The 17,549-nt window shown below is 33.8% G+C and overlaps 1 long non-coding RNA gene across 1 annotated transcript in view; it reads right to left on the bottom strand.

The window, feature by feature from the left end:
- LOC106179460 (uncharacterized) overlaps window positions 1-12,708 on the bottom strand; it is a 70,940-nt gene extending 58,232 nt beyond the window's left edge. Inside the window, exons 1-2 of the long non-coding RNA XR_015331317.1 lie at window positions 12,651-12,708; window positions 12,138-12,296 (exon numbers count right to left, since the gene is read on the bottom strand). This is a non-coding gene — a long non-coding RNA (uncharacterized LOC106179460). The remainder of the gene's footprint in view (window positions 1-12,137; window positions 12,297-12,650) is intronic.
- Window positions 12,709-17,549: the final 4,841 nt, after the last annotated feature.

Below are 17,549 nucleotides of genomic sequence, written 5' to 3'. Positions count from 1 at the left end.
TCTTTCAGGGAATGAAGTATCAAACATGGAAGATAATGGACAAAGGCCAAAACGGAAAAGACAAGGGGAGCCTGAAAATTTAACTGTAAGCAAATATACTTTGAAAAAAGATGTCAAAGGGCTAATATCCGTAAAGATGTTGATAGTCTTGCTGAAGCACGTAAGAAAGACGTTGAATGCAAGTGACAAAGCAGAGAAGCAAAAAAAAGAATTTTCCAAGGCTGGCCCAGCAAAAAAGACTAAAGAAAAGAGAAGAAATGAGGGCATACTAAGAGCGAGTCAAGGCTGAGCAACAATCCTGAATACCCAACAATCCTGAATACAGCAGAGCAAGAGGTGCAAATTAACGAGAGATGAAGAAAAAGGAAAGACTCCAAAAACAAGAATAAAGACTGAAGCAAAATAAAAGTTTAAATTAAAGTCTGGCGAATGAAAGTCAAACTGAATGACAGTGGATGTAACAAGAATAAAATGACTTCTCACACAACCAAACGCCAGCATCTACTGAAAAACGTGCTGTCAAAAAGGCTAGTTAGTCTTGCCAACAACTCCTAGGAGAAGAGCCAGAGTCCTTGAAAAGCCGATCAGTTCACCCAGACAAAGGCAAATCCCTGAAAAGAAGCACGAAGGAAACAGATGTTAGGAGATGAGGTATATAGTGAGGAAACAGGCGACAGTATGACAAGCAAGATGGTGGACCCAGCCTTCCTGGGGCAGCTGAGTCATAATGGCGTCTGAGAAGGGGTAATCAGTTCTGGCATATAATTACAGCATATATCAAGTATCAATTGTTTTATCCGGTTTAAATCTATTTGTGTGTGCACGTGCGTGAAAGATTTTTACTCTCTGCATTAACGCACTTAACTGTTTGTCTTCAATGTGATGTTTAAAAAAAAAACGTTTTGATTAATACATGTACTTGTATCCTGTTGGTCAAAGTACTGCTGTTATATCTTTACTTTGATATTTTTATGGAATCTTGGCACAAATAACTGGCAAACAAAATTAGTTATAAAAGCATCAGCTGCTTGAACGTGTAGTGTCCGTACCCCCAAATCAAAGCCTAAGGGGTGTTTTGTTGATTTGAACGAAGCACAAAAAGTAATTAATATTGTGTTCTAAAGAATTTGGATGTCATAGTTAAGATGTTATTCTTTTTGTCTGTTACAAAATAAAACAAATGCATCAGAGTTCATTTTTTTTCTCTCAATGTGACCCCTATTTTGTACCCCTGATAGTGAAACAGCCGAGCAGTACTGTTTACAAAGGTCCATTGAAAACGTTAAAATCTATACGGAAAATTGACGCACTGCCTTGTAGTACTTATGAAAAGTTTCTACTTGCCACTACATTTTTCTGATACAGTCCCATGTAATAGAGAACATAAAAATCAATAAAGAATATAGCACTTCCATCCCTAAAATATTGCTTTAAGGTCACCACCATACTGAACTTACCTAAAAGATACCCTTGCACATCAACAACTATCACATTAAGTCAACTGTACTGGTAGTGTAAGAGATATACCTGTGGCACTGGTACACTTAATACCCTTCCCGAATGATATGCAGCTGTTATCATTTTATTTTGCCTCTGTTCTTGGGCAATTCAACAATAATATAAAAATGATTGATCGATCTTTGCGTGAGGGTGCTTTTGTACGTTGTTTTTGTCCTTTTTTGAGTATAGATTGCATTGTTTTGTTGGAGTATAAAATATCAATTTCGCTTTCCGGTTGTACTTTAAATTATTAATTTTTTTCTTCTTGTTTTGGTTACAGCATTGTACATGAATATCGGAAACTATTAATCACTTTGATACATTTAACGTTTTCAACCAATGTACCCTAGTGATTAATCAGTTTCCAAATGTTTCTTTCTATTTCTTTATCACAATACGTTTTGTTGTATGTTCCAGCCATCAATAAATTCAGTGAATTATTTATATGCCTTTGTTATGTCGTTATTATAACGTATGTGCTCCTCTGACATTAGGCCCTTTATTTTCTAATTAAAATGTTTCCTGTGGTTGAAAAGGAACGTGAAGAATAATGTGATCAGTGAGGTGCTTCAGAAGACATTGTACAGCTATGAACCCATAACAAGCAAATTACTGTGCGAAGCAAGACCATTCAAAATCTCAGGCTTAATGTTTACAGTATATTATTGAAATATTAGCATTCATCTGTAGTTTCTTGTATCCATAAGCACTGACAGAAAAAAACATTAAAAATCGAAAATAACATTTTGATACTAAGGAAATAATTGTTTACTTAGTGCTGAAGAAAGTGAAGTCAATCACGGGCCACCCTGTAAATAGTCTATTTATGCCTTTGTCATCAAGTAGAGTACGGTCATTAAAGGCAACTTCCACACGCACTAAAATAGCTTTTACCTATCGGCAATATGCGTGTTTTTAATGAGCAAAATGGATTTTTATTATTCTAGTGAATTATATTGTATTGACAGAACATGTTGATTTTCATTTTATTCTGTTTATACTGTGCATAGATATGTTAATAAATCATTATTATTATTATTATTATTATTATTATTATTATTATTATTCTACATGTTACATTGAGACATTGGCCGTCTTTCACACTGCTCACTACACAACATTATCACAGTATGGCAGTATTATCACCACATTTGGCTTGTTTAAAAGGTCAAAAAACATATTGACTTATTCTTCGATATCCAAGTTAAACCTGCTAAATGTTTTCAATTCTTTATTGATCTGTATTCAGCCGAACCCTATGTCAACCCCAGTTTCTGCACATAAGGTACTTAAATTATCATTCACTGGTACAGGGACACACAATCGTTTATTTTACTAAATAATATGTTCACATCATGATGACAAGAATCATAATTTAAAGACCATTCCCAGAGGCTATGGCACTAACTTTGGAGTGAACTATCTTCAAGGGGGCTCTCACTGGATTGCTTTCAACTTTAGCGGTTTATGTCTCGCACGCCCACTAAAGCTGTGATAGGGTAATTGACTATTGTTTAGTATCTTTAGCAGGTGTGCCAGGCATATAAGCCATTTACACTAAAAGCAATTTAGCAAGAAAACCCTTAAGATGGGTCGATCAATTTAGATTGTTCTTTTTACAAAGCCTTGTAATTTAACTTTAGAAAATAATTAATATCTCCATGGTCACATTTTATGTCATGATGACATATAGCGGAACAGATATTGTGTCTGTATATACTTTCAGTTGCTGGATTTTAATAAATCTACTTTTATCCTCATTAAGTGTAATCACATTGACTGATGTTACAGGGTATTTTGTAATTGTTCTTATAAGTAAAGATCAGAATGGAAACTACTAACACGTCTTCTTATTTTTTATTCCTTTATTCAAAATACAGAAAATATAATGAATTCATAACATACACACAGGCAGATGACAATACATAATATTACATAAACAGTGCTTTTTAATTTAAGCATGAGCTTTGCCGATGAAAAGAAAGGTGTACCAGACCTACCCAAGTACCAGACTCACCAAATGATTGCGAATTCAGATCGGACCACACTACCCGTTTCCAAGGTGTGTTTGAGTACGCATTTCACAGTATCATACCCCTGAACAAATTTTGAGTAGAGATGGACTTCTTTCCAACCCCGCTGAGAATCATCACTATCACATCGTGTACTAGGCAAGAGTGGTGTCACATCTGATACTTGGAAGGGCATACTGATGCATTATTCGTGCCGAGTCTGGCAGTTGGGTACTATTTAAAATGCATACATAAATCTGTTTGAGGAAAAATCAAGAAAAAAATGTGTCGGCATTTTTATGAGAAGATTATGTAATGCATTATACTATTTATAAACTGTATTTTGCACGACATTTGCCTGGTTGGGCATTGCATGGAATATATATATCCTTTAGTTGAGTGACTCAGTTGAAAAGGAAAATACAATTAAAAAATCACAATCAATAAGGAAGAGGGATGAAAATCGACAACACGAATTATCTTTGATATATTAACAGATGAATTCCCGGGTACTTGGTCTCATTTTCCCAGCTTCAAATGGTAAAAGAGGGAAAGATTTATGGATTTCTCAGAATGTACTGGGCCAAGAAAATCCTGGAGTGGACCAGCAGACCTGAGAAGGCTTTGAAAATTAGTATTTATCTCAATGATAAGTATGAAGTGAATGGAAGGAACCCTAATGGATATCTAGGTATGCTTAAGTAGTACTAACTGTGTGTGTGTGTGTTTTTGTGTGGACGCAGATATGTTGTTTTTTATGTGTGACATCTCTCTAAAATAATTATGTATTAAAACTGTACATTTGACAGAGTAATTGATCTTAAAGGGAACTTTTTTCCTTTATTATCTTACACCACAAATGTTCACAGATTCCATAATGACTGACTTAAACTGTGGATTTTTTGACAGTGATTTACATAAAACATACATGGAAGGGTAGCTTTAAGAAACACACAACAACACTTGTTTTACTTTAAGAATGTATTATCATTTTTATTACATCACAATGTTAACAGTTGTCTAGTGCAACACTACCACAGTTCAGACCACTTATTGATAATAACGGTACAATGAGGTTGAAATAACTCATCATAACTTCCTACATCTAGGTACATCACATTATATACTGTATAATGGATTTCTCTCTTAATCAATCTCCATCTAACTGTAATAGAAAAATATCTTCTTAAGATATTCTGGAATACGCACTGTGAACAAATTAAAAACATGCAACATGGGATATTTCCATGACTACATGCATAATAATTTGTCTCTTAATAATGATACAACCAGTTGTATTTAAGACATTACGATGGCTATCCCTTAATATACACATCATAAAGTCACTCCGTTATGTGATTTATCTGATATACATTATATAAGAATTACAAAAACCAGTAATAATTGATATATAATGTTTGAACATCCTTATTAAGCACTTAATTCAGATTACATTTTTGATATGAATAAAACTAAAAAAATAATACTATTTGTCACTTGAAAACAATTTGAACACATGTACACACATTATTTAATAATTAATTAACATTGGAATTTTGGACCGGTCTGTTGCATATATCTCTTTTCAAAATATATTTTCTGTCAGTAAAACTCCATAACTTATATTATAGTAATTGTTATACTTTGTTGTAACTCATATTCAACAATGTTTTGGAAAGAATTCTACAGTCGGTTAACCCAATCTGATGGGAAATAATGTAATATAGTCCTTCACTATTTCAGTTCTTTAACAGAACCTGATGCTAAAACTATGTAAAAAAACTCAGTTTAGAGTTCAGTTATATAACAAACAATATATTTATGCAAGTTTAGATTATGTACTAGTTACTACATAGTGTTACGCTGTATTCGACATATAAAAGTTGTTAGTATGTCAAGGCACAGCCCAGATAAAATGTGCTTTTATATGTCACGTACAGTGGACGACAAGTAGTTGTATCTGACTTATCCCATGACTGGCACTTTGAACAAAAGGTTGAAGTCACAAAAGCCTAGAAAACACAGGTAAGTGTAAAAGCAAAATACAAATGCAATAAATATTATCATCTTGTTCAAAGCACCACCTGTGACAAAAATGGCATATCTTTATGTTTTAAATAAAAAAATCATTAAATACTACCTTAATTATTTTCTGTACAATTATTTGCCCTAAAATATATTGGTATTCAGGAATGGAAAGTCATCAAAGCACTTGATCAATGTTACAAGTTGTTCCCACCCCTTTGTTATTTTGATGAGATGTTTTAATATGGTAGTCTGATACAAGTTTTCTTATCTTTCAGTAAAAAAGGGAAATACTCTTTCTTACACCCACTCATGCACACATATGTAATCAAGCTGGTATTTTACAGGTTCAGGGCTAATAAACTGTTGAAAGCAGACATAAACATATATACAGATAACACGGTACATGTATCTTAGCATAACTTCAGCTCAGTTATATGTTGATGTAACAGGTCATTTAAGGGATTTTCTCAAATGATTTCCATCAGATACATATTTTCTTTTACTGAATGTTTGTATATACATTATACTTAAATATTTGATTCCTGCTTGGGTTCCTATTGTTTTTCATATATACATCATTCCAAATTCCACATCGAGTTTAGGGTGAGGGTGGCTAAAATACAGAATTTTGTCAATGACAAAGTTCCAGTTAATTTTTTCGAAATATTTGATTGCTTCTGTAAATTGTGACATCAGTATGAGAACAGTACCAATCATTTTACATGTATCTATTGTACTGGGGTGAGTCAGACCATGTAACTCTTCTTGAACTGATGCACATTTCTTCAAATAAAGAACTCCATCTCTGTACAACTTTACTTCAACCAAATTTTTTCCAATTTTCAGGTAACATGAAGCCGTTTTTTCATGCTTGACACTAAAATGTGTTTCATATATATCAAGTGCCTTCTTCATATTTTTAAGAGACTCTGCATTCTCACCCATGCTATGTAGTAAAATACTAAGGTTGTAGTATAACTGAGCAGTTTTAGTGTGTTTGGTGCCGAGCACCTCTTCAAGTATTTTAAGACCTTTCTTTTGATATGTCAATGCATTATCATACTTACCCATGTCATGTAGCACAATACCAATATTGCTGTATGAGCCAGCAGTTTCAGTGTGATTGGTGCCTAGCCGCTGTTCTTGAATTGCAAGACCTTTCTTTTGATATATTAATGCATCATCATACTTACCCATGCCACGTAGTACAAGACCAATATTGTTGTATAAGCCAGCAGTTTTAGTGTGATTGGTGCCTAGCAGCTGTTCTTGAATTGCAAGACCTTTCCGGTAATATGTCAATGCATCATCATACTTTCCCATGTCATGTAGCAGATTTCCATAGTTGGTGTATGAGCCAGCAGTACAAGGGTGGTTGGTACCTAGCACCTTTTCTTGTATTTCAAGACCTTTCTTTTAATATATTAATGCATCATCATACTTACCCATGTCACGTAGTACAATACCAATATTGTTGTATAAGCCAGCAGTTTTAGTGTGATTGGTGCCTAGCAGCTGTTCCTGAATTGCAAGACCTTTCATGTGATATGTCAGAGCATCATTAAACTTGCCCATTTTAAGTAGCAGAGTACCATAGTTGGTGTATGAGTCAGCACTTTTAGGGTGATTGGTACCTGGTACCTTTTCATGTATTTCAAGACCTTTCATTTGATGTGTTAATGCATCATCATAGTTACCTATGTAACATAGTACACGAGCAATATTGCCGTATGAGTCAGCAGTACGAGGGTGGTTAGTACCTAGCACCTTTTCATGTATTTCAAGACCTTTCATGTGATATGTCAATGCATCATCATACTTACCCATGGCATGTAGCACAAGACCAATATTGCTGTATGAGCCAGCAGTTTCAGGGTGGTTGGTACCTATCACATTTTCTTGTATTTCAAGAGCTTTCTTTTGATATGTTAATGCATTATCAAACTTACCCATCTCATATAGCACAAGACCAATATTGCTGTATGAGCCAGCAGTTTCAGTGTGATTGGTGCCTAGCAGCAGTTCTTGAATTGCAAGACCTTTCCGGTAATATGTCAATGCATCATCATACTTTCCCATGTCATGTAGCAGATTTCCATAGTTGCTGTATGGTCCAGCAATACAAGGGTGGTTGGTACCTAGCACCTTTTCTTGTATTTCAAGACCTTTCTTTTGATATGTTAATGCGTCATTAAACTTACCCAGCTCATGTAGCACAAGACCAATATTGCTGTATTTTCCAGCGGTTTGAGTGTGCTGGGTGCCAAACAGCTCTTTACATATTTCAAGACTTCTCTTGTGGTATTCCAATGCAGCGTCATACTTACCCATAACAAACAAAACTGTCCCAATACTGTGATATACTGAAGATAAGTGCATTTTGGTTTGTCTGTTACGAAGCACGTTTTGTTTTGTTTTTAGAACATTTGCTAACTCTTTTAATAGGTGCAGAGGCTCATTTAACAAATACATTTGTCTCAATACATTGGTTATGGCCAGAAGCCTTAGTATGAAATCATCATAGTCTGTGTCAGAATCCTTGACTAGTGCAGTAGTGCTTGTTGATTTATTTTGAAGGTATTGGCTTAGATGTTTTAGCAAAAGTTTTCCACTGTACAACAAATGTGGAAGTATGATTTCTGCTCTTTCATTTGCAAATTTTGGAACTGTGGATTCAAATATTACTACCAGTAAAGCTGCCCTTTCACCATAATATTTGCAGTATGAAATTTCCATCTTTGATATTTTATCTGGAATTTGTTTTGCTTGGGACTCAGAAAAAGCCTTTAACAGGAGATGTAGATCATAAACCTGATCACTCACTTGGTTTACAAGGGACTTGGATGTGAGACTATCAAGAATGTCTTCACACTCGTCCTCTTCTTTTTGGAGAATGTTTGAAACATCAGTCAAATGAAACGACACTGGGAATATGAACAGACTGCAGAACATATCTTTTTCGCTATCAGACAATGCTTCAAATGATATTTCAAATGTTGACTTCATTCCTTCAAATTCAGATGTATCTGCTACTTCAAGAACACCCTTTCTGTCTATTTTCTCTTGCATTCGCAAAACCCCTTTCTTTTTTATTTGAGGTGCTAGTAATTTCAAGGCAAGAGGACAGTACCCACATCTAGCAGCTATTTCTTCCAATATTTTAGCCTGTTCTTCTGTTTGGGGAGCAGAAGCCCCACCTGATAGTAGCCAAGTTGATGATTTAACATCAAGATGGGATATTGCTTTTTCGTTTACTTTCACAGATGTTAGGTCAAATGATTGGCGGCTTGTACAAACTAAAGACATGTGCTTTGATGCTTTCAACATATCCTGACATAATTGTAAAAACTGTTCTGCTTTCTTAGCTCTTATAAAATGATCAATGCTGTCAAAAATAACCACAGTTGACGAGTTTATCTCAGAAAGAACCTTTTGAAATAAGTTTTGATAATCACCATATATTTCTTTCAAAAACATCTTAGGATTGTAGTGTTGCACCAGTGATAACTGAAAAGAATCTAGATTTTTAACCTGCCTCATGTCTAGAAAGAAAACATCTCTACCTTCTTCACTCATGCGATGCCCCATCTCTACAGCAATGCTGGTCTTGCCAATACCACCCATCCCTGTCAGGAGCACAATCTCTGAGTTCTCAACATCTTGTTGGATCTCTTTCAGCAAATCCTCTCGTCCACAAAAGTTACTGTCTTTTCTAGGGAGGTTCATGGACATGAGTTGACAGGCAGTAGGTACTCCTGAAACAATGTATACAATATTTCACTTAATTTGAAAAAAATGAGTATTTTGAATAAATAATATTGGGGCATTGTAACTTATTTCAGCATAGCAATATAAGAATATAAGAAACATTTTATAAGAATATAAGAAACATTTTATATATTATATTTCATCTAGAATTCCTTTTTTCCAAAATTCTTCTTGGCCAAAATAAAAGGGAACCAATGTAGCTCTCATCTGGCATTCCAAATTCACATTTGACCAAAAAAATAAATAAAACAAAAATGTACTCTTTCGCCTTAATAATTCATTAATTTTATTAATAAAAGTTTTGCATTTTGTATAATCATTAAAATATTTTCGTGATAGTTCCTGGTACTAGGAACAGTTAAACATTTTATATGTAGAAAAAATCCTCCATGCTATGTATTAATTCATTAGCAAGAAAATTGAATATTTTTAATTAAAAATTATATACAATTATATGCCAATATAATTCAATCTTTGTAAAGTTTTCTTTTTTTAATTTCAAAATTGTATACCTGAGGTTTGTATTGGATCAATGAGTACTTTGTCATAGTCTTGATCTGTATAGATCTTTGACAAACGTAGCAGTACTGTCTTGAGACCGTCAAAGTCACTTTGAAATGTTGTTGCTGGAAGCCTGGCTGCACCATGCATATGTTTGTTACGATATGTCTTCACTCGACCAATGTCTGCTTCTGTGGACAGGTCAGTGCTGAGAGGCCTGTCCCATTTGGCGTTTGGATTCAATGTGGTGATATTACGTAAAAGCATGACAGTTAAAGTGACATCAAAATCATTTACTTTTGCAGTTGAGGAAGGGCTCCCAGCTGGATACAAAATCTGCTTTTGGCTTGCATTCAGAACATTTCTCCTACTTAACTGAAGCAAGTTTTTTCTTACAGTTGGGTTGTTCAAAACATTACACAATATGCCTGTGGATGGGTCAAAGTCCCGTGGATAAGTTTTCTGTAATTCTCTTGTCAATACATCTCTAAGAACATCCGTAGCACGTTCCAGAAACACTCTCATGCGAAGATAATTCTCTTGTTCCTCGTCCATTTGAGGTGTGAGGAAAGGTTTTGATAATGCCATTTTTTCAGTTCTGAAAAAGAATTCAATTCAATCATTTTTTAAATGATTATAAGAGTTATTTGTAATTTAAGGCATTGACTTAACAATATGTTGTTGTCACCTGTTATATAATCATGCTTGACATAAATTAATTCTCTATTTATAATTTCCATTTATTAAATGATTGTGTATAATGTGGTGCTCACAGGTAATATTTTTTATAATCGGATTACAACATTGATGCAATCTACATAACCCACTCAGTTAATTGATTATATGTAGATTTGTACCAACAAGTGACCATTAATAACAAATTACCAGTTTGCTGAACTGCTCTAAGTGAGCGTTTCATGGGGGGGGTGGGGGTAGGCAGGTAGTGATTATCAAATTCACAAATCAGAGTAAATAAATGTTAGTTAATATCACACTGTAGTGCATGTCGAAAATGCTGGAAATCACAAATCACCAGGTAAATTGACTTCATTTCAGAAAGGGCAGAAAATTAAAACCCAGGTTCACTAGTCACAGAAATGTGATGATTCATGAATCACGGTTCATAAGGTGAAGGTTTCATGAATTTCCTTGAAATAAAAAGTGGTTTTCACTGGTAATGAATGTACAGAATGGTACCCTCCTAAAACTCTTTTTTTTTTTGGTATTACACCACCAAATGTGGCAAATCTAGCCGTTGAGCTCAGAAAGAACGCTCCAGCTTGTTATCAGTTTGTTACATTTTGTTACCGAAAGCACCCATCTAGGTAACCGAGATACTTATAGGGTACTAGAGCTGACACTTCAATGGTCACAGGAGATAACATCCCATGCTGCAATTAATCACTTAAATATTGTCAGTTGATAATATAGTGAGCAAACATGCATTATGTACACAATCCATTCATAAAAGAGGGGAGGTGTTATAAAAAGTAACCAGTTAAGTTGTTAAAAATTGTTCCTTTCGGAAACATTCCGGAGCTCAACTGTAGCTGTTGGTACATACCAAGAAGGAGGCTGTGGCCATGTTTTGCACAGCCATTTTTCATGAAACACTGTCAGTTTTTCAAATCATGGCCCATGATGAAGCCGTGTGTTTACCATACATTTTTATTCATGATAAATAATACATAAAATTGTGTTTAAAACCCAGAAAAAGGCTTGTGTCTTGGGTAAACAAAAACGACCATATTTGGCTCAGTTCAGAAATAACATTGCTGCTCTGTCGTTATATGTCAACTTGCCACGGATAGTACACTACATGCATTTTAAAGTCAATTTAAATATTTAATTGTGTTTTAAGATCCAGATGAAAATGGTTTGACCTTAAAAACAGTTTAGTCAGCTAACTGGTGACAAAGATTACTCTAAATGGTTTAAAATGTAAAACTACGTGCATAAAATCAAAGGTGAATTTGTCTAGATATTGTGTTTTTGTTGTTTAATAGTTAAAGCAATATTTTTCAGATTGGAATATAATATGTAATTGCCATTACAATTATTCTTTGAAATTATGAAATATGATAAAACTTGATCAAACAATATTTTGATTTCAAAATGTCACCAGAATGCACCAAATGGCCTCAAAAAAATCATATATCCCCCCCCCGGACTCTGGCAGCATCTCGGTCCATTTGACCTCATTGCTATTACACTCCCAGAATTTATAATTACACTCCCAGTCTGTCCACTTCTGGCTAATTCTCTGAATTTAGGAGTAATTAAAATGTCAAGTGTAGGACACCCAGGCATCATATTGTCTTTACTCACCTGGGAGCGAATCTGTCCCTGGTTGATATTCAGATTTTTTCTTTTCTTTTTTTTTTTACGTGTTAATTTTTCAGGTGACCCAATGTTACTGCCTGTGAGATGTCCCAAATGACGTCCACTGAGGTTTCACTGTTGATCTTCTTAATGACAAGGCTTTGTCTGAAAATGAAGTGTTCAATCAACATAGATTGCATGGTTTTGATTTCATTTTATGTCTTAGTAAAGATGAACTATGTTTCAGCTTGTTTCAACTTTGCCCATGCAATTTGTTTCTCTAAAACTCTCTAGCCCACTTTGTTTGCTTAGTTCTGGAATGTTCTAATGTTCCATAAGTCCAGTGAGAAACATAAGCACTATACAGTACATGTAGGTTTGGCCCCTGTCCAAGTTAAAGACATATTTTCATCATGCCAAAACAGCTTAAAAGTAAACTGTTGAGTTAAGTTAATGATTTAATACTCCAAAAGGTTCCATGTATACAGTAATCAACAATATATTTTATAATTCTTTTACCTGTTTATGTACCCACTTCCTACTTCACGTTAGGAGAGGACGTAAAGTCTAAAGTCCTAAAGTCATAAAATACTGTGCTAATAGTCTTATCTTTCTGTGTGGGTTTTATCATGGTTTTTGTTTAATCAGCAAACGCTGAATGTGACCCTTGGAAAAGAAGACTGCTTTCGTTGTTATTATTGAGGTTAAAAATGTTAATTATTACATGTGCAGACTCTAGCCTGTTTTAGTACATATTGTGACTGTCATGATCGCAGCAAGTGTCAGTGTGTTGTTGGCATTGTTGTTGTTGTTGTTGTTGTTGTTTTTGAATGTGTATCAGTGAATTTGTCAGTGCATGTGCATCAGTGTGTCTGTGTCTGGCTTTGTGTGTGTGTGTGAGAGAGAGACAGAGAGACAGAGAGAGAAAGCTAGTATGCGAATGTGATGCATTTGGTTAGATCAACACCATTTCCCATCATTTCTAGATCAGTATTCTTCTCCATCATGCGATGGGTTTTGATTTTGGTTTACACAGCTAGCTCATTCCTGGGATTAATCACGACATGTTCACACTAAAAAATGGTGGCGGTGGCAGGGAGGAGGGGGGATTTACACTTGTTGACCAGTATGAACATATCATATTTATTCCTTTTAAATTATTGTTTTTCTTTTTATCAAGAGCTTACAAAATATGTGGGTATTACCTCCAATATTTCTGTGACTGTCAGTCACATATTTATTCCTGTATGTTATTTATATCGCCAATCAAGATGCTAAACAATTACTTCTCAGTAAATTATCTTATATCCTCAACAATTCAATTAGTAATACATAACTGTTGTTTATTGTTCCAGGTTGTATGTGGAGCATATGTGGTATTCATGACCAGGGATGGGGAGAGAGACCTGTGTTTGGAAAGATACGCTTCATGAATTATCAAGGATGCGAAAGGAAATTTGATGTCCCAGCTTTTGTTAGAAAATATGGAGGAAAGAAGCACTAATATCTGTAGTCATGTTTATTTTCAAGAACAGGCATTAGTTGTGACATATAATACATGTAAATATGGTTCATGGAGTTCCCTGTTGTAAAAGGCAGTGATGCACCAGTATCAGTACATTTTTATGATATCTGGACGAAGGATTATCCTTGGCAAGTTAGAATTTCAAGGATTCATGATTTCATAAATTGAGGATTGATCTGTAGTATGATGGACTGAATCTGTTGAATTATCAGGTTTTGAAAAAAAAATTAATACTCAGGAAAGAATTTCATGTGACTATTTTATAAGAAGAGCATGGGTAATTGGAATCTAACCAATTCAGTTAAGAAAAAGTTTCATGTTACCAGTGTATTTTATATAAAGCCAGTGCATGTACATACCAAGCTGATAAACCTTTGCAGAAAGCCATAATGTACTTTAAAATTTAGAAAATAATTAATATTTTCATAGTCTTCTAAAGTCTGATGATTAAATATACATGTAGAAGAACAATTGTAGTTTGGATATGTACTTTCACCTGATGGATTTTAATAAATATACCTTTATACTTAAACTCATTAAGTGTAATCACATTGACTGATGTCACAGGGTATTTAATGACCATTGGAGTCTATTATTATTATTTTTTTTTTTTTTTTTTTTTTTTTTGCAAATACAGAAAATATTATGGATGCATAATACACACAGCCTCAATAATATATTATAATATAACACATCATTACAAAAATCATGCTGCTTTTGAAATTATAAGTGAGCTTTGGTCGTGAAAGCAAACATGAATATTGGGTCATGAAAGTCATTCTTTGTTTCCTTTTACAGGACCCTTTGCAGAGTATAGTAAACTGGGTAATTTATTTTTATTTTTTATTCCGGGGGGAGGGGGGCATTAAACAAATTTCCAATTGGTAGACAGTTTTTGGATAAAATAATAACAGATAAAATGATACTAATTGATAAACTATTTTAAATTCATATATATGTAAATCTGCTTGAGGAAATATAAATTAAATGCTTGGGCATTTTTATGAGAAGATTTTGGAGGAAGGGATGTATTATAGTATTTCGAACTGTATTTTGCAGAACATTTGCCCGGTTTGGCATTGTATGGTACACATATTTCCTTTACTTGATTTACTCAGATTTTTTTAAACATCTTTATTCACAAGAAGGTTAATATTGTTGCAGTATAATTGAAGGTGGCAATTCGCCTAGGCATTACATCCTTACCATTTACTCAGAAGAAAAGAATAAAATTATAAGACCACACAGTTTGAAGAAAAAAATCCAATTCTAATTCATTGACAAATATATATCCGAAGGCTAAAATTTAATAAACCATTCAAGCACTGCAGGATGAATTATCTTGTAATAATAGATTAATCCCGGGTACTTGGTCTCATTTTCCAAGCTATAAATGGTAAAAGTGGGCAAGATGCTAGGATTCCTCAGAATGTGTTGGGCCAAGAAAATCCTGGAGGGGACCAGCAGTCTTAGGGAGGCTTTGAAAATTAGTATTTATCTCAATGAAAGGTATGAACGGCATGGAAGAGATCCAAATGGATACGTAGGTAAGTTAAGTAGTACTAACTGTGTGTGGGTGTGTGTGCATTTCCATCTTGTTTTTTCCATGTGTACCATTTCTCATTTAATAAACAGTGTGAAAACATGCATTGTTTCTTATACATACTACCACTATAGCCTTTGTCACAGCTGGATAAGCCAATAATGTATTAAAATAGTACATCCGGTAAAGTTGATTGTCTTGAAATACCATTTTTTTTTGCGTTGATTAACATGAAACTAATAGGGGAGTGTAGTTTTTAAGAAATACACAACAACAATTTTGTTTTACTTTTATAATTTATTATTAGTTTTATAATATCACAATGCAACAGTTGTCTAGTGCAACACTTTATAATTGTTTACATCACTGAGAGTTAATAACAGTACAATGAGATTGAAATAACTCATCATTATTAGGTGTTTAACTTGCCACATTTAATAATATCAGCATGTTATGTATAATGGCATTTATCTTTCAATAACGTGCCATCCAACAGTATTTGATATATTTTCTGAAGATATTGTGGAATATGCATCGTAAACTAATAAATTTTATCTTTCATATTTAAGAGAATATATAATTTGTCTCTAAACAATACTGCATCTAGTAGAAATTCAGACATTTCCGCTATCTTTTAATATATAATTCATAGAGCTGGGTTATATAGTATTATAATGACACTGGATTAATCACAAAAACAGTACTTGTGCATTCTTTTCAATAAAGTAAAAGTATGAATCTTTCAGATACACAATTTTGAAATCATTAAAAAATCTTTGTAGCATTTGTGATGTTTTACTGTTTAGAATAAAACTATAAAGTGGCCAGCTTTACAGTTTTGTTGCTACCACTCACTAGGAATGTTTTGAGTATTTATGACTTAAAGAAATGGAGTATCTGTAAACTTTCATATTTTTCCCTTTGAAAAGAACCAGTCATAACCGTAATTCATATTGGAATTGCAAAACTCATGACTTAATAATAATATTATCATGGTCCTCGGTCCATCTCAGGGAATATAATAAAATTAATTTTCACGGAATACCAATACCGTGCTATCAGTATTTCAAATATTTTAGATGTCTTTAGATATAAAATATATACAGAAATTATATAACATTGAGTATATCAATATAAATAATCCTTAATACAGCTTCATGACAAACAATACCTTGATGCTGTCAAAAATACAACATCCATTATTTATCAGTTACAACTGATGCACAAGTCATCCACCGTATGCAACATACAAGAACGTCATTGCTAAGTGGTGCAGCCAAGACATAGTTGATAAATGACGTAATTTGTTCTTGTACATGTATGTCATTTATGGTGGGCAACCATTAGTTGTGACTTATCCCAGGATTGGCACTTAGAGCAATAATTTGAACCACCAAAGCAAAGCAAAATACAGGCAAGTGTGTAAATGAAATTCAAGCTTATTGCAATTATCTCTTTGTTCAAAGTATGGGATTAATGTCATATATGTTATACTAGTAGTTTTTATAGCAAAAATATTCCAAATACAAACTAATTAATATTTTCTGTACAGCTATTTGTCCAAGATTACATTGATATTCAGGAAAGGAAAGCCATCAAAGCACTTGAAATAAGTTACAAGTTGATCCTACCTCTCAGGTTTTTTCTCTTTCTTATTTTAGTGAGACTTGTTTAAAATGGGAATATGATATTAATCTCTTATTCTTCCAGTAAAAAAGGGAACACTTCCAAACACCCATAAACAAATGCACACACGCACGCACACATGCTTACATGTAATGAAGCTGTCATTGTACAAGTTCAGGGTCATCAATCTCTTGAAAGCAGACATGGGCGTGTGTACGTAGAACTAGGTATATCTTCAACTCAGTTGTGTTGATGTCATTTATAAGATTTTCTTGGGCAATTTCCACCCAATATATAGATATATATTTTTTTACAGATTTGTTTATATTCACATTTTATTAAAATCTATATTTGAATCTTGTTTGGGCTTCTATAGCTTAATATATATGCATCGTTCCTAATTCCACATGGCGTTTAGGGGGGTGAAAAGTCTAAAAAATAATGGCAATGTTCCAGTTAATTTTTTGGAAGTACTTGGTTGCTTCTGAAAATTGCCCCATTATTATCAAAACAGAACCAACCATTTTACATGCTTCTATTGTATGTTGATGGGTGACACCAAGTAACTCTTCTTGAACTGATGCACATTTCTTCAAATAAAGAACTCCATCTCTGTACAACTTAACTTCTACCAAAATTGTTCCAATATATAGGTAACAAGAAGCTGTTTTAACATGCTTGACACCAAGTTGAGTTTCATATATATCAATACTTTTCTTCAAGT

This window comes from Lingula anatina, chromosome 10, assembly GCF_051362555.1.
Source record: "Lingula anatina isolate TDL-2025a chromosome 10, LinAna3.0, whole genome shotgun sequence".
NCBI lineage: Eukaryota > Metazoa > Brachiopoda > Lingulata > Lingulida > Lingulidae > Lingula > Lingula anatina.
This window is presented reverse-complemented; position numbering and strand designations above follow the sequence as displayed.